Genomic DNA, 25,776 nt, shown 5'->3' on the forward strand with positions numbered 1-25,776 from the left:
GAATTCCTCTGTCTTCCAAGTGTTGTTCTTTATTTACTACCCTGATTTTGGAGTTTTTTAAATACTGGTAGCCAGATTTTGTTCGTTTTCATGGTTTCCTCCTTTCTGTTGAAATTGTCTACATGCTTGTGGATTTCAATGGCTCCTCTGTGTAGTCTGACATGGTAGTTGTTAGAGTGCTCTAACATTTCTGTGTTCTCAAATAATATGCTGTGTCCAGATTGGTTCATCAAGTGCTCTGCTATGGCTGACTTCTCTGGCTGAAGTAGTCTGCAGTGCCTTTCATGTTCCTTGATTCATGTTTGGGCGCTGCGTTTGGTGGTCCCTATGTAGACTTGTCCACAGTTGCATGATATACAGTAGACTCCTGCGGAGGTGAGGGGATCCCTCTTGTTCTTTGTTGAAAATAGCATTTGTTGGATTTTCTTAGTGAGTCTGTAGATAGTTTGTAAGTTGTATTTCTTCATCAGCTTCATCAGTGGTTCCCTTGATGTATGGTAAGAACAGTTATGCCGGCTATTAAAGCCTTCGACATCACATTACACACATTAATTTTTCAAAATTATCTTTTGCTTCCCGGAACCAGTGGGATTTTTAATGTAACTTTATGTGGCTTTAGCATGAATGGGGTTTAATGAGAAGTATCTTGCCATGATCCATATTTATATTAGTATTTTTAAGGGCCCTTCCACACAGTCATATAACCCAGAATATCAAGGCAGATGGAGTCCCCGGTGGTGTGGTGGGTTAAATCGCTGAACTGCTGAGCTTGTTGACTGAAAGGTCATGGGTTCGAGTCTGGGGAGTGGTCTGAGCTTCTGCTGTTAGTCCCAGCTTCTGCCAACCTAGCAGTTTGAAAACATGCAAATGTGAGTAGATCAATAGGTACCGCTCCAGCAGGAAGGTAATAGTGCTCCATGCAGTCATGCCAGCCACATGACCTTGGAGGTGTCTATGGACAATGCTGGCTCTTTGGCTTAGAAATGGAGATGAGCACCAACCCCCAGAGTCAGATATGACTGGACTTAATGTCAGGGGAAAACCTTTACCTTTACCTATCAAGGCAGATAATCCACAATATCTAATTTGAAATGGGTTATCTAAGCCCACAATGTTATATAACCCAGTTCAAGGCAGATAATGTGGGATTTTATTCAGTGTTGAAGGGGCCTCAATTACACTCCGACCAAAGCCATAACCACCTGTACAGAAGTTGATTATAAATTGTATGATTTTAACTGTATTTGTGTTTAGATTGGCTGCACTAATGCTGGAGCGGCTTAACTGAGAGGAGTGCGTTGCCATGGAGACGATGTAGGCTAGAGAGAGAAGTGGGAGGAGCTTAGAGGGGAGAGTTTGAAAAACGACAGTTAATGTTCAGTTAGGGTTTAGGTTTAGAGGAGTGAACAGTCATGAGTTAGGTTTTAGGTTTAGAGGAGTGAGCAGTCAGGAGTTAAGATTTGAGGGTGAGGAATTGATAGAGGAAAGATTAGGAAGTTATAGCTGTAAGAGAGTGAATTGTGAAGCAAAGTTTCGAGGCTTTGGAAAGCCAGATTAAGTTACTGGAAGTTTCTTAGGTTAGAGAGGCTGATAAGGGAAACATAACCAGTATTCCGTTAGTCTAAAGAAAGGCTAAAGAATAAGCTTATTAAGTATCTGATCAGGGGAGGATCAGATAAGGGAGACATCCCTGTATTGAAACTTTGGTTTGTAATAAGTGCTTCACCTCAGGAAGATACTGTATAACCTGAAAGAGTGTAACATTCAACTAACCAAGCATTATTCTGAGTTTTATAAGAGAAGTTACAACTTGCAACCACACGCTTTGTGCTCAATAAACTTGTTAACTTTTGTTTGAAAACTGCCTCATCTCCATCAATTCTGCGTCCAGTGTGCCATTTCTCATAATATTGTAACTTACCTCACGTGGTGGCAGAAACGCAGGGGAAAGTGACCAAATAGATCTACATTCTTATCTCCAGTCACGCTACAATACATACAGTATAATTACTACTAAGTTATTACTATCTTAATAAAGGAGGAGGTGCGATTGAACAGCCTCCTTTCTAACTTGATGGTAAATTTGGTTCCTTTCACCACCCCACCAAAATTTCCCCCAAATTCATAAAGTATTAGTAGCACACTGCTACCAATGTTCTAGTAGTCTTGCTTCTTCTTTTTTTTAGTTTTTGTGCAGCACTTCCTTTCCCTTTTCTAGCAAAATATTTTGTAGCCATCGAATTGCAAGTGATTTGATGGGTAATTAAGATTTTACTGGAAAATGTTGCCTGTCATGGAGCTATGACCTATTAGAAGCAGCAAAGTTATCTAATGAATGGCAGTACAACACTGTCATATAGAAGAAATAATCCTTTTTTGGGGGGAAAAGACAATCTCAGAAAAGAATATTATGACAAAATGAAGTCTTGAGCAAAGTAGCGACATTAAAAAAGAAATAGGCAAAACTAACACATCTCAGCACTGCTGGGAGCCAATTTATAGCAACAGCCAAGAACAATCTTGCTCACTCCCTCTATGAACGTTAACAAGCTCATCTTCTGAATATTCTGCAAAACTTCTGCTAGTTAGCTTTTGAGGATATTCCCATTTAATAACAGTGATTTCATTACGCATAATGAATTCTATATCTACTTTACCATGCTAGTGGAAGTTGGGGATATATTTTCAGACATACTTAGGTGTTACGCCTAAGAATCCCATACTGGGAAACTTGAATCCTGTACTAGGAAAAAGGCAGGATATAAATTCAATAAATAAAAATACCTGTTTTAACTGTTGGCAAAAACATGTGAAGGGGACGAACTCACAGCAGTGCTTGAAGAATTTGCTCTTTATTAATTCTCCTGTATATTGACTTGACCCACCTTGGAAAAGTTTGTTTAATTGGCTGCAATTCATACAATATAATTGGGTATGATGATTGGAAAAGCTGTCCAAAAAAAGGTTTATTTCAACCTCTAATCCAGGCCTCTCTATTTCAGATTGTTTGGGGATTTTAGATTAGATGATTGTGTGGTTTTAATAATGTGTTTTGACCTTTATATGATTTTAAATTCTTGTTTCAATGTATATGTTTGTTTTACGTCTGTTATGAATATGGCATCAAATTGTTGCCTTTGTAAAGCCACTCTAATTCCCTTTTGGAGTTGATAGCCCCAGCTTCTGCCAACCTAGCAGTTCGAAAATATGCAAATGTGATTAGAACAATAGGTACCCCTCCGACAGGAAGATAATGGCGCTCCTTGCAGTCATGCCAGCCACATGACCTTGGAGGTGTCTATGGACAATGCCGGCTCTTTGATTTAGAAATGGAGATGAGCACCAACCCCCAGAGTCGGACATGACTAGACTTAATGTCAGAGGAAAACATTTACCTTTACCTAAAGAGAAAACACTCTGAATGAAAGTAATCATTTTATTTCATGATAATCTTGAACACAGATGAAGACGTGATGAGACATTTTCATTGTGTGTTACCTTCACTCACCATTTAGTTCATTTAGAAAAAGACACGCAATGAATGGCCAGCTTTATTGCAACAATTTAACACAACTGCCAGACTACAAAGTAGGTTTTCTAATTAATAGCAAAGGGATTAAAAGTGGCAGCAGATATACAGCACTTGCCAAGTATATTACAATGGCAAAAGATGCTGACGTGAAGCTTTGTAAGTGCCATGAAACATATTTATATTGTAGTAGCCACTTGGAAGACCCCAGATCCCAAAAGTTGCTCTTGGTTTTGTCTTAATGCACTTTGGGGTCTGCAAAGCTGGAAGTGAGGGAGGGAGTCTTAAATTACTTGAGTGCCTAGAATTGGCACATGAAACCAATTGCTTTGTTTCCATTTTAAGGAAGGCTGGACTGGCCCGTTCCATGTCATCATTTTGCTGACACGCAAATATCTTTTTATTCCAATATGCATTCAGTTGGAGGAAAAAAAAGAGTTTAATGCAGGATGCTGTTTCCTTTTTTAATCTTATTTATGATGGTAGCATGGGTTATTAACAGAGATACCACAATGTGATAGCAGAGTGGTGGGATGATAATTATAATTAATATGGACATTACGATACTATCATTCCTTTTGAATATGGCATTGTATCATACAGTATTAGGAAAAATGTAGTGTACAACATTAGAACAAAAGTGGATTGTGAATATTTCAGTAAATATTAAAACAAAAATGGTTAAGAATTATTATCTATCTATATGACTAGTCAAATAATTATTCAGAGACAGTTAGCTATTTTGTCTATATTTTCTCTTCTTTCTCTCACTAGCCCCAAAGATACTATAGGATTTCATCATGCATTTTTAAATTATATATGTTTCTTTGTGAAAGGGTCAAATCATGAAAAGCAGCCAAGAGGAAATGAGAAGACAGAAATGGAAAAAAAATATGGAGGGCTGAAACAATGGATATTAACTAGGTTAAGAAGTATGCAGTCATGGCTTATAGAGCCTTGGAAACTCAGGGCCCTTCCACACAGCCCTATATCCCAGAATATCAAAGCAGAAAATCCCACAATATCTGCTTTGAACTGGGTTATCTGAGTCCACACTCTGATAATGTGGGATTTCCTGCCTTGATATTCTGGGATATAAGACTGTGTGGAAGGGCCCTAACCGAGAAAAATAGTTGGGAGCATAAGCTTTTGCAGACAAAGATCCCATCTACACTGCCATACAATGCAGTTTGAAACTGCATTGTATGGCAGTATTATTACATGAGTCTACACTGACCATATAAGGCAGGGGTCCTCAAACTAAGGCCCGGGGGCCAGATATGGCCCTCCAAGGTCATTTACCCAGCCCTCGCTCAGGGTCAACCTAAGTCTGAAATGACTTGAAAGCATACAACAACAACAATCCTATCTCATCAGCCAAAAGCAGGCCCACACTTCCCATTGAAATACTAATAAGTTTTGTATTTCTTAAAATTGTGCTTCATTTTAATTATTGTATTGTTTTCAAGTGGGTTTTGTTTGCACTACAAATAAGATATGTGCAGTGTGCATAGGAATTAATTCATGTTTGCTTTTTTTTCAAATTATAATCCAGCCCTCCAACAGTTTGAGAGACTGTGATCTGGCCCTCTGTTTAAAAAGTTTGAGGACCCCTGAAATAAGGTAATGCAGTTTCAAACTGCATCATATGGTATTATACATGGGACCTAAATCTGTTTTCAGATGCAGATTTCCTCAGGTTTAGAAGTATAGAACAATCCCCTGAATGCCCATTCAAAGTACTCAGTTGGTGGTGATAATTAACTTTATTTGTACCCTGACTTTTATTCCCAAAAGAAGTCTCAGAAGAAGTCTAATATTTTGTCACAGAGGCCAAATTTTAATTTTTGGACCAATTAACTTTAATATTAGATCCTTTCAATCCTTTCAAAATTAATAGTACACATTTTCTGTGAGATGCACCACTGCTTATCACAAAAATAGCTAAATCTGAAATATCTTTGGGGAACAAATTGTGACAACATGTGTTCATATTAGCTGTGTAGAATAGCAGGTACTGTTTCAAAGCTGTATCTAATTTCTGTGCATACCTTGTCTAGGATAGACAGATTTAGGTCCAAACTAGCAAGATGAAACTTATCTGACAATCAATATTTATTTCTACACCTATATTTACAAATCATCTGAGGATTGTCATAAAATGTTTCATTTTAATGTTGCAGATTCTGTGCATTACAGTCCAAATAGCTGTGTTGCCTTTCAGTGAGTATCAAGACCTCAGCATTCTTGAAGACACTACTGTCTTCAATCATGTGCTTTATTCAATATTGTGTGTGGATTTTAGACCCCACATTTGGGAGACATAACAGCCTAGAAGGATTTTGATATATGGGACCTATTCCTGCGTTTAAACAAGCAATCAGTCTTTCGGCTTTCTTGCAGTGATATCAATGCTACACGCTGCATAAACAAGTACATAGAGACTGACATTTTTTAAAGCCAGTGAGGTTCTATTTTCCTTACAAATTCTGTAACAAGTGATGCAAATTTGTTTATATGGTACTAGCTGTGCCCTGCCTGCATTTCTGTGGCCTATAGTAAGAATTTTCGAAGTAGAGGTAGATATCTGGACTTTTATGAAAGAGAGGTACCTACCTATTCCTTCCCCCCTTTTTCTTCCCATTCCCCTTTCTCTCCTTTCTTCCTTCTCTACCTCTTTCATTCCTTCTTTCACTCTTTGGTTTCATCCTTTGTTATGGCTGACTTCTCTGGTTGAAGTAGACTGCAGTGCCTTTCATGTTTCTTGATTCGTGTTTGGGCGCTGCATTTGTAGACTTGTCCACAGCTGCATGGTACACAGCAGACTCCTGCAGAAGTGAGAGGATCCCTCTTGTCCTTTGCTGAACGTAGCATTTGTTGGATTTTCTTAGTGAGTCTGTAGATAGTTTGTATGTTGTGTTTCCTCATCAGATTCCCTATGCGGTCAGTGGTTCCCTTGATGTATGGCAAGAACACTTTTCCACTGGGTGGATCTTTGTCTTTAATCTCGTGGCTTGCTCTCGGTCTTGCAGCTCTTCTGATATCTGAGGTGGAGTAACCATTGGCCTGTAAAGCCCAGTTTAAAGCCCAGTTTAAGTGGTTCAGTTCAGATTATTTTTGCACGGTCTGCCAGGGCTTTAATTGTGCTTCTTTTCTTACTTGAGTGATGGTTGGAGTTTTTATGTAGGTACCTATCTGTGTGTGTAGGTTTTCTGTAAACTGTGTCACCCAATTGTTGATCTGGTTTGCGGATAACTAGGACATCTAGAAATGGCAGTTTTCCTTCATTTTCTTTTTTCCATGGTGAATTGGATGCTTGGGTGGATGCTGTTCAGATGGTCCAGGAACCTGTTTGGTTCTTCTTCTCCATGGCTCCAAATGGTGAAAGTGTCATCCACATATCTGAACCATATAGTGAGAGCTCACTCCATCCCATGGATTTGAGCCACCAACCTTCCAGTCAGCAGGTTCTGCAACTTAGCAGTGCAACCCACTACGCTAGTGTGGCCCCAAGTATTAGTATGCCACTAATAGTGACAAATTAATCTTTCTCCAATATCATCCCTCCACACATACTGATATTCTGTAATGTTTAAAAATATAAATATTGGGGAAATTAATGTGCACTGTGCCTCAGAACAGTGTGCCCATCTGCCCACCTGCACTTCCACCATAGTGATTCAACATTTTCCACTTTGACCTTGTTTTTGTTACTTTTTTAGGCAGTGGAGCTTGTGAATTCATCACTAATGCTGAATCACTTTTCCTTTTTTGAACAAAAGACATCAAAGCAAAAAGCGCTAGCTATTCTCCTGTCTCCCACCCACTTCCATTATACTGGTACAAGATAGAGATCAGGACCCTACACACACAGAACCAAGGAAAAATGTTATTAAATTTTCTACAAATTCCCAAGTGTGTCATCCTTTGCGTGCATCCATTCAGTTTTACAAATCTACTATTTACATCCCTCTGTGCAAACCGTTCTTTTAGAATAAAGAAAGGTTTTTGTTCTAAACATGAAGTCCTGTATTAAATGGAAATGACCCTGAAAATCTCTGTATTTGGTACAGCTGAAATGAAATGGTCCTCTAAGTACTCGACTCAACTCACGAGTGATGAACTGGCAGGTGCCGGGATATTTTTGGTCAAATATTAGGCTTGGAGTATAAATTTTTTTATTAGATTGAGGGATGTTTTTCTTGCAGTCAACAACAGTGGATTGGTTCCATTCTTTTCTCAGTCTCACAGAAAAATGTAATTTTACAGACAGAGTGGTAATAGAGAAGCTCTTCACGATGGTAAACGGCAACCATTTCTCCTCCTTGGAATTACCTTGGATTGGCATGTTACATTTTGTAGTGTTATTCAGGGTAATTCAAAGGGAAATAATTCTGGGAGGAAAGTGGAATATACATGCAATAAATAAATAAAGGCAGCTGTGGGTCACTGAGAAATGCTCTGCTATTGTTGCTGCCTACGGTCAGCAAAGCTAACAGCATAATTAAGCTTCTCTACAGCTAAAAAAATAAATTAAAAGAAAGTTGCCACTGCTCATCAATAATCCACAAAACAACCCTAAATCTCCAAAGTCCTCCTGTCACAGTTCCAGCACACTGAAAATTATTCATTTATTTATCTAACCTTATTTTGGTTCCATTTATGTCTTACTCTCTCTTCAGTGAGCTCAAGATTATTTTCTCTTCTCTCTTTTATCCTCCCAACCCCCTCAAGTGGACAAAGTAAAACAAATAACTGGCCCTAGTGAGTTTTAAGCCATGGTGTGGACCTCAGTGTGAATGTCCCAAAGTCCCAGCCCTATACTCTCATCATGACACCAAATACTTCAAGGACATTTGCCAGATATATGAATAACAAGATTTTCAGTCCATTCCTATGTGTTATGAAATATTCTCATTTGTGGAAAGAGACAAGCAATGTGTGACTCCCCAGAATGTAATTTTCACTACCCAGCATAATGGATGAGAGTGCAATACCAGGGTGAGGTGGGAAATAAAGTTACTCTCCGATAGGTGATTGTTTTAAAAAAGGGGATATGGGAAAATGGGGGAGTTCTATTTTCATTGGCTCTATTGTCGGAATCTTATCTGAGGAGGTAATGGATATTCTTTTCTTGTATGGCTGAAGGCTGCGGATCTGCAATAAGTTCACGTGAATCATCAGAAAGCATTAATCTCTCAAAATGAGTAAGAAATTAGTTACAGCAAATCCATTTCCAAAGGGTTTCACTGTGATGAACTAACACTGCTCTTCACGACAATATTTTTCAATGTCACGTTGTGTAAAAGCAAACTTACTTTTACGACATATTGGGGCTTTCAGTAACCTTGCATGAACATGACTGTGGTTTTCTTTCTTTTTTTTTTTTTAAATAATCTTTATTGAAATTTTCCATACATATGATTAAAAGAAAACGTTGCAATTTAAAACAAGCAGGGGGGGGGGGGGAAGAGGTACAGAGGTAGAAAGCATGGGAATAGAGAAAGGAAAAGGAGCGAGGAGTTAGGGGTCGAGGAAGGGGTGGGTAAGGGTAAGTAGAAGTAGAAAGGTGCAGAAAAGATATATAAGTGTTTTAAAAGAAAATTAGGAGCCTTGAGATGAGGTTCCCCTCTTCCTTTGGTCTGTCTTCCTGGTGACTTTGGCGGGAAGCGGCCTTTTCTTTCTTTCCTTCTTCCTTGTCATTTTCTGTTCTTCTATTTCTTTTTTCTTTTATCCTTTTGACTGCGGGATCTTTATTCCTCCTTATTTTGGTTCTGGGTCATTTCTGTTTAAAGTATTCTTCTACTAGTGTCCAGTCTGTTTCATTTTCTGAATATCCTTTGTATTTTTTTACTAGGTATCCTAACCTGTCCATATTTTTTACTTCCAGAAGTTTTAATTCCCATTCGTCGATCTCCGGGGTCTTCTCTTTTCTCCAGTACCTCGCATAACAAATTCTTGCGGCTGTTACGGCCAGAAATATAAGTTTGTCCAAATTCCGGTCTATTTTCTCATCCGTAATCCCTAAAAGGAATAGTTCCGGAGATAGCGGTATTTCTATCTTCAGTATGTCTTGTAATCTCTCTTGAATTCCTCTCCAATAAGTTTTAGCTTTTTTACACTGCCACCACATGTGGTAGTGTGTGCCCTCGATCTCACCACACTTCCAACACTTATTATTTAGATGTCTATAGATTTTCCCTAATTTTTGTGGAGTTAGATGCCATCTGTAAAATAGCTTAAACCAATTTTCTTTTAAGTCTTGTGCTTTTGTATATTTTAATTTCTTCGTCCAAATACTCTCCCATTCCGCCAATCCTATAGATCTCCCAATATTTTTGGCCCATTTTATCATGCATTCCTTTACTTTTTCCTCCTCCGTGTTCCATTCTAATAGCTTTTTGTAAATTAATGATATTGTTTTCTTTCCTGTTCTAATGATTTAGTCCCACCCGTTTTCGTCTAGCATAAATCCAATTTTTTTGTCCATCATGAAATATTCTTTGAGTTGTCTGTATTGTAGCCAGCTCACGTTAGGGAAAAGTCTTTTTATTTCCTCTTGAGGCTTCAAGAATATCTCTTGGCCTTTTTTTCCTAGTATTTCTTTATAGGAGGGCCAGTTTGTCCATCCCAGCTCCCTTCTTTGGCACGCTTCAAGGGGGGACACCCACAGTGGGGTTTTGTTATAAATTCTTTTTTTATACTTTTCCCATGTTTTTATAATCGCGGCTCTGATAAAATGATTACCAATTTTTTTTTCTATATTCCTTTTCTCATACCAGGCATAGGCATGCCAGCCTTTCCTAAGGTCAAATCCTTCTAAATTCAGCTGTTTCTCATTCTTTAGTCTTATCCAATCCAGAACCCACGATAGCGCGCATGCTTCTGAGTATAGCCCTAAGTTCGGCATCGCTAGTCCCCCTCTGTTCTTGTCGTCCGTTATATTCTTAAAATTTATCCTGGCCCTCTTGTTTTGCCATATAAATCTTTTTATATCTTTATTCCATTGATTTATTCCTTTCTGATTCCTTATGATTGGTAGGTTTTGGAATAAAAATAACATCTTTGGCAAGACGTTCATTTTAATACAGGAGATTCTACCCAATAATGATAGTTTTAAGTTCTTCCATTTTTCCAAATCTTTCCTTATTTCATTCCATTTTGATATGTAATTATTCTGAAGGAGTTGTGCGTTTTTTGGCGTGATGGTGATTCCCAGATAGTCAATTTTTGGTTTAATTTTAATATTCCATTTCTCCTGTATTATCTCTAATTTTTTCTTCGGTATGTTTTTTGTTATTGCCTCTGTTTTATCTATGTTCAATTTGAAACCCGCTACCTTTCCGAATTCTTCGATGGTTTCGAGCCAATTTGCCAAATTTGTGATTGGGTCCTCGATTATGCAAATAACGTCGTCGGCGAAAGCCCTACATTTGTATGATTGACCTCTAATTGTAGCCCCTTTCAATTCTTTTTTTTCTCGTATTTCGTTTAGTAATATTTCCATAGTCAATATGAATATCAATGGTGAGAGCGGGCAACCCTGCCTAGTTCCCTTTTTTATCTCTATTTGTCTGGTTTCCTGGCCATTTACTATAATTTTTGCATATTGTTCTTTGTAAATTGCTTCAATGAAGTTCTGAAAATAGAATCCAATGTCCATCTCTTTTAACAAAAATTTAAAGAAGTTCCAATTAATCTTATCAAAAGCTTTTTCAGCGTCCAAAGCCAGGAACATGACCTCCTTCTGAATATTTTTATCATAATAATCTATCAAATTAATGATGGTTCTTACGTTATCTTTCTGGTGGCGATTTGGTAAAAAACCCGATTGTTCTTCTTTTATCCAGTTTACTAGGAGTTTCTTGAGCCTTTCCGCTAATATGTTGCTAAACAATTTGTAATCCAGATTTAATAAAGATATAGGCCTATAATTTTTCAATTCTTCGGGATCTTTATTCTCTTTAGGTATTATATGTATATAGGCCTGTTTCCACGTTCCTGGCATCTCACTCCTCTCTCTTATTTCGTTCAACACTCTTCTTAAGACTGGTACGATTTCCTCTACCATTGTTTTATAATACACTGCAGTTAATCCATCGGGCCCAGGGGACTTATTTGTCTTTAGTTTCTTAATTGCATCTTTTATTTCTACTTCTGAAATTTCTTTATTTAATAGCTCTCTATCTTCTTCCGAGATTTTGCTAATTTTCTTCTTGCTTAAGTATTGGACAATATTTTCTTTCTTTATCTGATCGTCTTGATATAGTTTTTTGTAATATTTCGTGAATTGGTCTCTTATCTCTTCCTCGGTTATGTATGTCTTCTCTTTTTCTTTGATTTTGGCAATATATTTTTATTCTTTCTTCCTTATTAGTTTCCTCGCCAGCCATCTCCCCGGCTTATTAGCATTTTGGAACTGGTCCACTTTGATAAATTTCAATTCATTTGCTCTCTCTTCCATTTCTATATATTCTCTTTCTTTTTGTAGTAATGTTAGTTTTTTTGCTATTGGTTTACTGTTGGGTTTCTTCTTCAGCTCCTCTTCATATTTTTGTATTTCCTCCATAACTTCCTTTAATTTTTTTGTTTTCTCTTTTTTTCTTCTGGCTTTTTGCTGAATAAAATGACCCCGTACAACAGCTTTACTGGCTTCCCATAGGGTGAAAATGTTCGTCTCGCACGTATCATTAATTCTTAAATATTCTTTTAAAATCTCTTTATTTCTTTCTATATCTTCTTTTTTCATTAATAAGTTATCGTCCAGTTTCCATCTCCATTTCCTCCCTTCCTCCTTTAGCTCCATTTCGATGGGGCAGTGGTCTGATTCTGTTCTAGGGGCAATTTTTATCTTTTTGGTGTTTAGTATGAGAGAGATTGAGGCCCAGATCATATCTATTCTCGACCAGCTCTTGTGTCTGGCCGAGAAGTGTGTGTAATCTTGTTTCTTTTCGTTTTTTAATCTCCAAACATCTTCCATTTTTAAGTCCTTCATCATGGTTATAAGCTTCTTAGGGGTAAGGGCCACCTTCGCCGGTGGTGTTTTATCGTTGTTTGCCGATTTATCAAGATTTTTATCTACTACACTGTTGAAATCTCCCATCACTATTATCTTGTCAAATTTTTGTTTTGTTATGTTTGCTTCTAGTTGGTTCACAAAGTTTGATTTCGCATTATTTGGGGCATAAATATTACAGATTAATATTTTAGTATTTTTCCAATTGATGAGAACCCCCACCATCCTTCCATCCTGGTCCTTAAAGGCTAGATCAGCTGGTATGTGGCTGGCAACATACAGGGCTACCCCCCTCTTTTTTTCAAGTGCTGACGAATAAAACAATTTACCTAGTTTTTTATTTTCCAAGTGGGCGACATGCTTACTGGCTATATGCGTTTCTTGCAGGGCAATAATTTGGAACTTTCTTTTTATTAGATTGTTAAATATTTTATTTCGTTTATTAGGGCCATTTAAACCGTTAACATTATTACAGAAAACTTTAAAATTTGGATACATTTTAATAAAGTCCTTTATTTCTTTCTATTGTACCGTTCCTTCTCTTTCTTCTCTTTCTTCTTTTGTGTTCTCCTTTTGTTCCTCTTCCTCTATTCGTTCCTCTTCTTCTAGTGCCTCCTTTTGTTTTCCTTGGTTTCTGATCCTTTCCTCTGTTATGTATCTTTGAATTTGCTGGTTCAGATTATATTTTCTCAGCTCGAGTTCCTCTTTACTTGGAGAGACAAAGCGTGTTCTCTTATTTTGTTTTCTTTTTGGTTCATCGTCCTCTTCTTCCTCCTCTTCTTCTGATTCCTCTTTTCTGATTCCCTTGTAAAACTGTCTTGCTCTCTCTAATGTTTTAATCCAATATTTTTGGCCTTTATAGGTTGTCATCAGGCCCTCGTCTTTCTCCCAGCGGAATCTTGTGTTTTGCCTCTTCAGTTCATCTGTTAAAAATGCGTACTTTCTTCTGTTATTTACTACTGTCGTCGGATATTCTTTCAGGATCGCTATTCTTTTCCCTTTGTAATATATTGATTTTCCACTGTTAGCTCTCAGAATCTCATCTCTCATTGATCTCCTTGTTAGCTGTACTATGACATCCCGGTCCGTTTTATTCTTTCTTGCATAGTTTGTATTAATTCTGTAGATTCTGTCTGTTTGTTCTTCCATATATTGTTTGGTGCATTGGAGCAATTCTGCGAGTGTTTCCGTAGCGATGTCCCTTATGTTCTCATCCTTTTCTTCGTGTACATTTCTCATTCTTATCTGATATTCCATCTCCTTTCGTTCTATATTCTCCTGTTTTGATTGTATTTTTTTGTGTAATAGTTCCAAAGCTTCTATTTTGTCTTCTGTCTTGTCTTGTCTCTTCTCTTGGTCCTCTTTTTTTTTTTTCATTTCCTCTATCTCCTTCTTCATTTCTTCTGTGTCTTTCCTCATGGCTCCTAATTCAGCTCTAATTTCATTCTTTATTTCTGCCATCTGTTCCTGTGCCACCTGCTGGTACGCCTGCTGTTTTTCGTTCATCGCTTTTAACTCTTGTTGGTATTCCTCTTGTTTATCGCTCATCGCTTTTAGTTCTTTTCCTATTAATTTGATCTCCTTTAGTAATTCTCTCAAGCCTCCACTTTCGCCTATAGACAGTCTCCGGGGGGTATTGATTCCCTCCTTATTTAGTTCCTTGGGTGGTTCTTTGTTTGGTTCCTTGGGTGGTTCTTTGCTTGCTTCCTTATTTGCTTCTTTCAATTCCTTCACTTCTTTTCCGTTCTTTATTTTCCCTGTCGCCATTTCTTCCTTCAGTCTGGGTGAACCTATTTGAAACAGGTTTAGGTTCTTAAGGTCAGCCCACATTTAATTTTTGTTTTAACTTTTAAATTACATTAATTTTAATAGGTTGTTTTATTTTTTCTTTTATTGTATTTTCTCTTTGTTATTATTATTCTTATTATTTTATTTTTCTTTATTTGTTATTTATTTGTTATAAGTTATGTGTTTATATATCTTTGCCTTGCCTTTATTTACTTCTCTTCTCTATGTGGGCTGTACCTTATTTTATCCTGGGTTATCCTGAGTTTACCTCTTGACCCCTTTGTTATTAGTTTATTTGTTTATTTTATTCTGTAATCTGCTCTCTTGTACTTACTCCTATTCTTGCGTCTTGCGCCTTTCTGCCGCTCTCCTCCGCTCCGTTTCACTCTCCGTTTCGTGCCTCTTCCTCTCACACAGCTCTTTCCGCTCTTATATCCCCGGCGGCTAATTTTATTTATTTATTTAAGTTTCGAGGTCTCGTTCCACGTCTCGCGTTGTTTGAGCTCTCGTTCAGTCACGTTCCAAATCCCGCGTTGTTTAGACTCTCGTGTTGCTTCTAGAGGTTCCCGGGATTTCCTTCCAGCGTCCCGCGAGAACGCAGGGTCTTGCGTTCCCTCGCAACTCTCATACGCTCTCGCGTTCTGTTGCCTCGTGTCTCTGGCGCTTGCGCAGAGTCTGCAGATCTCGTAGACACAACAAAGCTTCTTCAAGGTCAGTCGTTATTTTTTTTTCTCTCCATCAGTACTTGTTGATTTTGTATCAAATATCAAAGTTATATCAGAGTTAATTATCAAGGTTCAGGTTTGAAATTCCCTCTTCAGGGGTTCTTTTCCCTTATAATCTTGCTAAATCTCGCTGCGTTCGTAATTGTCCACCTAGCCAGTCATTTCTCCTCTTTTCCTTCCCGTTTCTAGGGGAATTCTTCCCTCCTCGCCCGACACCTTTCGGGTTACTTACTTTTGCAGGCTTTGGTCTCTTTAAGATAGCGCGTGGCAGGAGATATGGTGGGGATAGTCCCCAGATGCCTCGCCGCGACTCGCCGTACCTTGGGTCCCTTGCCGGGTCTATTTGGCGGCCCCCTCTTGAGGAGAGGGTCTCCTTCTAGACTATCGGTGGGACCCCTGGTTTCGCTGTTCCCCCCTCTTCGATCCTCGGGTGGGAAGGGAGCCTGTGCTCTACCCAGTCGCCTGGTCGAGGCTGGCACACTAGCAGAGCTCTAAGGTGCCCGTCTCTCCGCCATGCTCGCGCACCGGAAGTCATGACTGTGGTTTTCTTAAAGTACCCCATCCAAGGAAAAGTAATTTAGCTCCATGAATGAAAAGGAAGCAAAATCCGATTGAGAACGTGGTATGGAATTATAGTTCATTAATTCTTTGAGTATGTAATTTTCCACACTCCTGATCCCCCATTGATTTTTGTACACCCCTACAGGTCCTGCTAAATGCCAGCAAAGGGAAATTCAATTGTGTTATTTCATGTGTAGCAACAGCAGTGCTCCAAAATGAGATAGAAACATTATGGACGAATTTTTTTTCCAGTGAATGCCTCACCATGTAGCCCTGTTAACATTTCCTTGTTGTCAGAAATTAATCAATCACTGACTTCCCGACAACCAAAGCTATGACCATTTCTTATTATCCAGCAAATACCATCAAAAGATACGACACGTGTAACAATTGAAGATGATGATTCAGAGTACCTAATTAGGCAAAATGAATTGTGTGCATGCTTGAACAGCTTAAAATGGAATATATATATATATATATATATGCATACACACACCATTGACTACGTCAATGCCCATTAAAGAGAAAGACTAATTGAGGATACTATTCTATATTTAGATGCTGAGTCAATAATCTTTAGGGATGTTTGTTATTTCTCCTAAAAATGCACACGAATACAGCTACCAATAAAGTTCTCTCTTCATTCATTCTCTAAAATAAAACCTGTTTTCCATTTAAGACAAATGATGGCTCTTTCTTATTTCAAAATAGATGAAAGCAGAGTTTGTATTAATTTGCCTCTAGCTTTTTATTCCCCCCCCCCCCACCCCACCCCTTCAGAATTTACTGGGAAGAGAATAGGCTATTTTCATGTACATACACTTTTAAAAAAGCAAATTTGGTGTCAGCAGTAATCTTCCTATGCTTTTGTCCCTTGGACTGCAATGTTTTTTTAAAAAAACTTGTTAGGGAGGAAGTCAAACTGGAAAGAGGAGAATTTACTTCCAAGTAAATGTAGCATATCTTGATTTTGACAAGGTCCCCTATGATTTTCTTGAAAAACAAACTAGTAAAATGTGGGCTAAACAATACCACTATTAGGTGAATTTGTAATTTGGTTGAGCGACTGAATCCAAAGGGTGTTCACCAATGTTTCCTCTTCAGCTTGGAAAGAAATGACTAGCGGGGTGTCGCAAGGTTCGTTCCTAGGCCCAGTTCTCTTTGACATCTTTATTAATGACTAAGATCAGTGGTTCTCAACCTTTTTTTTTTACCAGGGACCACTCTGACCAGGAACCACTCTCCAACATTAGTACCGAAAGGGTTATCAAGTTTGCAGATGACACCAAATTGGAAGAGATAGCTAAGACTCCAGAAGACATGACCAGAATTCAAAATGACTTTAATAGATTAGAGAGCTGGGCCAATACTAACAAACTGAATTTCAACAAGCAGAAATGTAGGATACTAAACATTGGAAGAAAAAAATAAATTCACATATACAAGATAATTGACAACTGCTCCTGTGAAAGAGATCTTGGAGTCTGAGTAGAGAACAACTTGGACATTAGTAAAAATGTTATGCAGAAACTTTAAAAAGGCAATAGGATTTTGGATGGCATCAAAAGGAGTATTACGTCCAGATCAAGAGATGTAATGGTGCCCTGGAGACTAGGACTTTGAAGAATGGGTTCAAATTATAGGAAAGGAGATTCCACCTTGAACATTAGGAAGAATGTCTTGACTCTAAGAGCTGTTCAACAGTGGAACTCACTGCCTCAAAGTGTGGTGGAGGCTCCTTTTTTGGAGGTTTTTAAACAGAAGGTGGGTGTGCTTTTCCTGCATACAGGGGGATGGACTGAATAGTCTGTGTGGTTTCTTCCAGCCCTATAATTCTATGATTCTAAATATCTGATTTACCAGGCTTACTTGTTCCTTAAATCTTTCTGTTGCAATTATTTTCTCTATTGTTACTGTGTTAGAAATAGCAGTGTTATGTGGTCATTTAATTCCTATAGCCATTTAAAGACATTAAGGCTGTACTTCTATAAACATATACCTGTGAATACATTCCACTACAATCAAATTTCAATAACAAAAGGTATTGTGTTAGTTAGAAGGTGGGAAACAGGACTAAGTGGGCAGTTTTCATAATGGAAGGATATAGGCAGTGGGGTTCCTCAAAATCTGTATCCAAGTCAGTAATTTTTAAGTTTTTAAAAAATATATGACCAAACAATGTGGTGGAGACTTTTGTAGTGGATACTATATTTGAAGTTTTAAAAAAGGATGAATGAAAGAAAGAAAGCTCTAATACAGTGATACCTTGACTTAAGAGTTTAATTCATTCCGTGACTGATTTCTTCAAAATGCTCTTATTTCAAAGTGAATTTTCCCACTGAAATATTATTAATCCGTTCTGCACCCCCAACCCCCAACCCTAATTTGTTTTGTTACGTGCTTTTAAATAAGAAAATGTACTTTATAAATAACAAGTAATGTATAAATGCACATTCATGTGAAACAATAAAAAAGAAACATCAACTTTAAAATGGTAGAAGCACAAAGTTGTGGCAAGGAAACACAAAGCACAAAGTGAAGAGGCAGAAGCATAATTTTCTTCCTATTGTAATTATTCCAGTCTCCCTTCCACTCTTGCTCTCTCTCCCTCTCTCTTTTCACGAAGCCAAACATACCAGGATTAAAAATCACCAAATCCTAAGTTCCTAAAAGTGGGCTAGAGCAAAGCAGACAGCAATCTCCCAAAATGGACAAGAGAATGAGGAATGGAGGCATAAGGTATGGAGCCTGCTCCCTTGACGCCCTAAAGTTCTGTAGTCTCGCACTAGTGCTCCCTCTTGTGCTAGCTCCTAACTCAAATTCTACTCTTATATCAAAGCAAAACCTGGGCCAAGTGACACTTCTTAACTCAAAATGCTCTTAAGTAGAGTTCCCACTTTATATCCGATATTAGGGAAATAAAAATTAACATTACAAATGCATGAAAAACATTGCACTTATGCCACAACTTTATGAACTCTTCTGTTAACTTGAGCAGTACATTGTTGGAGTGTGACCTGGGAGTAATTGAAAAGTTGTTCTTGAGTTTGTGGTAGATAGCATAATGAATACATTTATCTAATGTGCAGCTTTTGTAGAATCACAAGATGCCGCATTGGCTACCAACATTGTAATGGCAATGGAACAAATCCATGGAGAATAAAGGAAGATAGGGTGTTATGAGAAGTTGTGGAAATATAGTTCTCTGCACCAAATTGATTTTTGTACATCCCTACAGGTCCTGCTAAATGCCAGCAAAGTGAAATTCAGTTGTGATATTTCATGTGAAGCAGTGGCAGTGCCTAAAGAAGGTACCCAAAGAAGAACTAAGCCAACAAGTTACTTTTATTTGTAGCTACTCTTTTGGATCAATATTTAAAGGTGAAAATGTTTTAATTTTATAAACAATCTTTTTTTATATACTGGTTTTAAACCACTTCATTGGATGTGTTGCAATAGCAGATTCCCAGATCAGTTTAGTGTTTACACCTTATTTTATTTTTCTGGTTATTTAATATTTAATGTTTATTTTACTTAAGTGATATTTGTCTTGACTGTTCTAATGTAGCACAAATCCTATGTAAAATCATACTACGTATTTTTGACATTAATATTGAAATCTGAAATATATACAGAAAGTCTTTACTTTTCTGCTTTCCCATAGAAAATGGATGTTTGTATATCTATTTGAAATTTTTATGATAATAATGTAAAAGCTTAGTCTCTGTTCTAAATATAAACGGAGTTGATATCCCTTTAAAATGTAGAAAAAAAGAGAAATTAGGAGGGTGGTTATTGTCATTATTCACTTTATTTCCTATAATTATATAATAGGCTATAATTCATAAGTCAAATAGCTTGGAGTCAGTTATGAAGGTCATTTTTTACTCTACTCTGATGTGGAAAGAAATTATATTATAATATATTGCTGAACTGTCATGTGCATATTTCATTTAGGCCACATTATATCTTTAGGAACAAAGGGTTCAGCCTTATCCACTCAAGCATAGCACCTTTGCCCAGAATGACTGCCATAGGGCACCAAAGAGTCCCATTCTCTCCCTTCTCCTGGCTATTTTCAAGGGCATAAAATTCAGTGAGAATTGGAGGTTTGTTCACACCTCACATCCCATTTAACTTGCTTTTCATGAATGAGACCAAAAGGAAAAGTAGTCATAAATTCTGGTTGCCAAAACAGGAATGAGTGGTGAAGACCCAAACCTCTCCACATGGACACTGCCTGTGATGAAATAGCAATAACTCTTTTTATTTCATTTTTTTAAAAAAATTAAACAAAAGCTAACACTTTGCTTAGATAAAATGCCTGGACTGGGAATTCTAAACTAGTAAGAATGGCTCTACCTGTACTGGCCCATTTTCAACATTCCCATTTCTCTCTGCTCCCATATTGCCTTGCAAGGCTTCAATACCAATTTGAAAAAAAATGCTTTAATGCCTGGACCGTGCTCTGACCTACAAGAAGCACTGCATGAATATCAAGCAAAACGTGGGTGCTAGAAACAATATCATACAAAAGCGGACTGGCACAACCTGGGGATCTCAACCAGACACAGTGTGCTTTGCTACTCTGCTGCTGAGTATGCATGCCCAATGTGGAATATATCTCACTATGCTAAAACGGTGGATGCAGCTCTTAATGAGACATGCCGCATTATTACAGGATGTCTACGCCTCACACCACTGGAGAAATTATACTGTTTAGGTGGTATTGCACCACCTGCAGCGAATAATGAAAGAATCAAGGCAGTGACATCTTCAGCCCATCCTCTGTTCAGATATCAGCCAGCACACCAATGCCTTAAATCAAGAAATAGTTTTCTAAGATCTACAGAGATACTCGCAGGAACACCTCAGCAAGCCAGAGTCCAAAAGTGGCAAGCAAAAACCCATAGCCTCAAACCATGGCTAACACCAAACGAGAGACTCCTCCCTGGGCACACAGAAGACTGGGTGACTTGGAAGGTGCTGAACAGGCTGCACTCTGGCACCATGAGATGCAGAGCCAACCTTAAGGAATGGGGCTACAAAGTGGAGTCCACGACATGCAAATCACAGACCACTTACTAAAATGCAGTCTGAGTTCCGCCACATGCACAATGAAGGACCTCCTTAGAGCAAACCCAGAGGTACTCCAAATGGCCAGCTACTGGTCAAAGGACATTGAATACAATGCCAAGTTTGTAAGCTTTGTGTGTTTAAAAACATTATAACTGTACTCTCGGTATTAGGCCCATAGCCAGGATTTCGATTCAATATCATTTATACCTAAAGAATAGCAGGGCCTATTCCAATGTCATGGAAAGGACATTCCCAAGGATGAAAGCCAGGGTACCCCTCTGCCCCCCCCCCCCACACACACACAGTCAGTTAATATGACAGCAAAACCTTGAACTGTCACAGACCCAGCACAGAAATGTGTAATGTGTTAGGTTGTTAACTGTTTTTATACTGTAGCACTGAATTTTTGCTGTTTGTATTTGTTGTGAACCGCTGTGAGTCGCCTTCGGGCTGAGAACAGCGGTATATAAGTAAGGTAAATAAATAAATAAATAAATAAATCCCTTTCCCCATAGCCCCAATTCTGGAAGGGATGGAGATTAATCCCAGTGCAAATACCGGGAAGATGAGAGGCCAAGAAGGAGGGGTGACCCAGCTTTTTCTAACCCATTCCAAAGGCAGGAGGATTCAGACAGGCCCCTCACCCCATGGGATCAGGTGGCATGGAAATGCAGACTGAGAGAGGGGGGGGGGGGAGTCTCCAAAGGGCTCTCAGAGAAAGAGAGAGAGAAAAGTCTCCAAAAGTCTCCCACTACTCCCCTAAGCCCAGGCCCCTAGGCTAGAGCCTTGACAGTCTTGTGATATCCTTGTCAAACATTCTATGAACAAAATTTGCAAAGACAACCCTATGTTGGGTTTGCTTGGGGCCACTATAACTCAAACATCATTTGAATGTACACAACAATCACACACATTTGAAGATACATCATGATGATTGTGTACAACAATTCAATGGTTTTTTCCAATGAGGCCGCTCCAAAAAAAAAAACCCCAACAACTCAAAAATTTACTAAGGCAGTTCTTTTGGAATACGGGCAGTGGACACATTTGAGTGTTATCGGTTTTTCCTACAGTGATGCTGGGGGACCCTTGGCTAAAAAGGAAGAGAAAAAGAAAGAAGGGGAGAAGATAAAAGGATTTATTTTATTATCCCCTCTAGGTTGTTCTTTCATGAGCTTTTGCAGCAGTGTGATTAAGTTGACAAGAAAATTCAATGTCTCTTTGGTAAAACATTTAAGTTGATTAGGAAACAAAATGGACTACAGTGCATTTTTTCATGGCAGAAAAGGAGCCACTGAAATTGACCCCTGTCTAGCTTATTAAATCCAAGCACACGTCTTACTTAGTGAAAAGTACAAACTTTAATGGTGACCTATTTTTTCTTTACCTCTGTAGAAATGGGCATGCATTCATCATGAATACTGATTAAACGTAGATGAAAGATTGATTTATGGAAATAGGACTAGGATACAGAGGGAATGCAAAACACCTAAAGTTACATTCTAACTCAGTAGAATGCGCCACTGAGAAAAACACTACCACCACACACACCCCCCACACACACACACACACAAGAAACCATATCTGAAAGTGTTGATAATAGTTCAGCAACCCATCTTGAAGAACTGGATTTCTGACTCTTTAATAAGCAAAACCTGTTAACTCCTATGCAAGAAATGCAATGTGAAGAGCATAGTTCTTGTCACAGTTACAGTAATTAATTTTACAGAAAAAACAATCTGGAGTTTAATCATTTCACGACTTAAGGACTAATGTAAGGAAACATTTCCAAGTGATTCAGATTTCCACAAAAGTGCTCTTATTTATGAAGATCCTCCAGGCAGCAATATCTGAAGACACTTGTTCATTAATTTAATATATCTTGCCTCTCTCCACATACTGGGATTCAGCACAGCTCACAGTGTTATTAAAAACAGATACAACTAAATGTGCAATGTTATAATATTAAAATATAATTAAACAAATTATAATATTAAAAGAACAGTTATATTAAAATAATTTTTAATTGTCAAGGATGGGGAAAGAAATACTTCAGCCATCATTAAAAGCCTCTTCCTTTTCAGCAAGGTTTTTGTTTGTCAGCTGAGAAGCAACAAAGGTGAGGCATTCCAAAGATCTCTAGAAAAATATGGCTTAGAATATTATGTAGTTTTTTTCATATGAATTAACAAGACTTCTACTATTATCACAAGGAAGTAAATAAACATTTTAATCCATAAAATATTTCATTCAATACATGATATAGACAGTTGTGTGTTTTCAAGTTGACTCTGATTCATGAAAACCTGCTCCTAGTGTTTGCTTGACAAAGTTTCTTCAGAGGAGGTGTTCCATTTCCTTCCTCTAAGGACGTCATCCCACACAATAAGTAAAGTGTTGAGGATCATTGTTTTCTACTTAAGCTTCACAATGCCCTGTTTGGAAACTAAATGAATGATTTTCCTATCCTCATCACATTCTTTCCTTCAGCTTTTTTTTAAAAAAATAATCAATTTGACTTCCCATCACATGGGAGACTTTCTGCTATCACTGTCTCTTCCCACATTTTCTTTTACTTGAAGAAATCATCTGTATTTCTTCTTGTGGAAGTACTGTTTCTATATTACGATTCAAATTATATTACAATTCAAAAGGTAACTCTACTGAATTTACATTGTTTAAAAAGATATAAATTATATTCCTTCCTCCTTTGTTCTAAATATTATGGCAGTAGAAAGGATTCTATACTGCCCATCCCAGCTCTTCCCTCCAGAATGACATCCACTGGCTGCCAGTTTGCACAATTCAAAGTGCTGGGTTTAGCCTTTAAAGCCCTAAACGGTTCTAGCCCAGTTTACCTGTCCGAACATATCTCTTCCTATGAACTATCTAGGTGTTTAAGATCGTCTGGAGAGGCCCTGCTCTCGGTCCTGTCTTTTTTGCAGATCCGATTGGCGGGAATGAGAGACAGGGTTTTCTCAGCGGTGGCTCCCTGGCTATGGAACGCCCTTCCTAGGGACATTAGATTGGCCCCCTCCCTCCTGACATTTTGAAAGAGAGTTAAGACCTGGCTGTTAGAGCAGGCATTTGCAGACACAGTATAATTGATTAATTGAGATTCATGGAACAACAGGACAATGCGATGGAAAAGGATTTTAATGGTGAGACGCTGAAAACTATATTTTATGGTTTTACTAGTAAATTGTTTATTGTTTTTATACGGTTTATATTATATGTAATTGTTTTAGACTGTATTTTATCTTGTGGGGCATTGATTGCCAAATGTAAACTGCCTCGAGTCGCCACTGGGCTGAGAGGGGTGGTATACAAGTATAGTAAATGTTGTTGTTCATTTGTTCAGTCGGTTCCGACTCTTCGTAACCTCATGGACTCATCGTTATATTTACAAGTGAACAATGGCGAATTCCCATCACGTGTTAAATTTCCCATTTTTACACATCTCTACATGGAAAATTAATAAGTTGATTGCCAATTGACTTAGGAAGTGTAGGAAAAAACACACTTTAGAAATAGTGAGATACCAGGAACAAGCTTGCATCATGTGATGGGTTCAATAGGTACCCATTTCTTAAATGTGTAGAAACACTTACTTTATTGTGTGTGATGAAGTCCTCAGATCAAGACAAACTTGTTACTTGCCCAAGCTTGTTCAATGGCTTGTTGTGTCTGAGCACGTATTCAAATCCTGATTGCTCCAGAGTCTTAGGGCTTATCTATACTGGCCCAAAATCCTGGTATCGACCAGAAGTTGAATCTGGACATTCAAATGATGACTAGGTCTATAGCATGGGGTAAAACCAATTTCCCCCCATGTTATAAGAAGTCAGGGAAATCTCCAGAGTTTTGATGAAACTCTGGAGGAGCCCTGCATTTTAAGATTAACACAATCAGATGGATTAGCTCTAATTTTAACCAATCCACTGTCCACATGGCCCAGTGTAACCATCCCCTTTCTCCGATGTTCCATGGTGATTCCAATCCTTCTCTTTGGTCATGTGGGCTGATGTCAGTAAATGTGCCCAGCAATTGCCAGGACCTTTCTGGTAAGGCCAGAGACCATCAAGTGGGGCCATGTCAGATTCTGCCTGACTAGACAGTCTGAACTCCATTTTTGCCCCTGTCATGGGACAAGGCCAAAGCAGTAATGGCAGCACAAAGCTTATTTCCCCATCCCTATCTACCACAATGACTTCCTTATCATGGTGGGATGCTCCCCTCAATGACATATCTCTTCTCTATGTGAGATTTGTCTATTCCTTGTCCACAAAGCTGACATTATAGGAGAAAGCATTACAAAAGTATCTAAACATATACAGAATTTCCTAACTATATAAACTGCACATAAGCAATTCTAATTTTAGATCTTAATTTTTTAATTTGTCGTTATATTATCAGCGGTGGAGTTTTGCTGGCTTGGCATGGGCTGTCACAATTTTTGATATAATTTTAGCCAATGTTTTTCAACTTTGGTCTTAGGAATTGCACCAGGTGGCATATAAATAAATAAACTACAATGATTCAAATACAACAGGAGTTAAAGCAATAATAAAAAGGCATGAAAAAAATAGATTTCAATGAAAAATAAAATGTCTTCTAAAAAAGAGGAGTCTTCACAAAGCAGTGAACAGAACAGCAAAGTGGGCTGCTCTAGGGAAGGAACTGTACTTAAAACTTATATTTTGGGGCCACAACAGGCCATACTTGGTTGTGGATTCTGGGAGTTAGTGTCCAAAAATGTAACTCTCTGAGCCCTAGTGTAACAACTGAAAAGCTGCTTTTATGAAGGCAAAAAATGCAAACATGATGTAAAATAATTGTTTCAAAAAGAAGCTAAACACAACACTGTGATAAAAATACAATTAAAAAAGAAGATGAATGATAAACTTAATTATTTTCTGAATCATTACTGAAAAATGGCTGCTTTTACTATGATGAACTTGTACAGAGGAAATTAATTATATTGAGGCTTAAGTGAGAGGAAGGGTTGCTTTGATTTTTCAGCATTTTAATGTGCCTTTTTCAATTTGGTACTATTTGAATACAGATATTTTGTATAA

The 25,776-nt window shown here is 38.0% G+C and overlaps 1 protein-coding gene and 1 long non-coding RNA gene across 4 annotated transcripts in view; one reads left to right on the forward strand and one right to left on the reverse strand.

Annotated features, from left to right (window-relative positions):
• The window catches only part of NELL2 (neural EGFL like 2), a 173,985-nt gene that overhangs the window by 30,734 nt on the left and 117,475 nt on the right, over positions 1–25,776 (reverse strand). The window lies entirely within an intron of this gene.
• On the forward strand, positions 1,101–1,861 carry LOC137097189 (uncharacterized). The gene is made up of 2 exons (XR_010910035.1): positions 1,101–1,577; positions 1,621–1,861. It is a non-coding gene; the product is annotated as an uncharacterized lncRNA (long non-coding RNA).

The sequence above is a fragment of the Anolis sagrei genome, chromosome 5 (assembly GCF_037176765.1).
Source record: "Anolis sagrei isolate rAnoSag1 chromosome 5, rAnoSag1.mat, whole genome shotgun sequence".
Lineage (NCBI taxonomy): Eukaryota > Metazoa > Chordata > Lepidosauria > Squamata > Dactyloidae > Anolis > Anolis sagrei.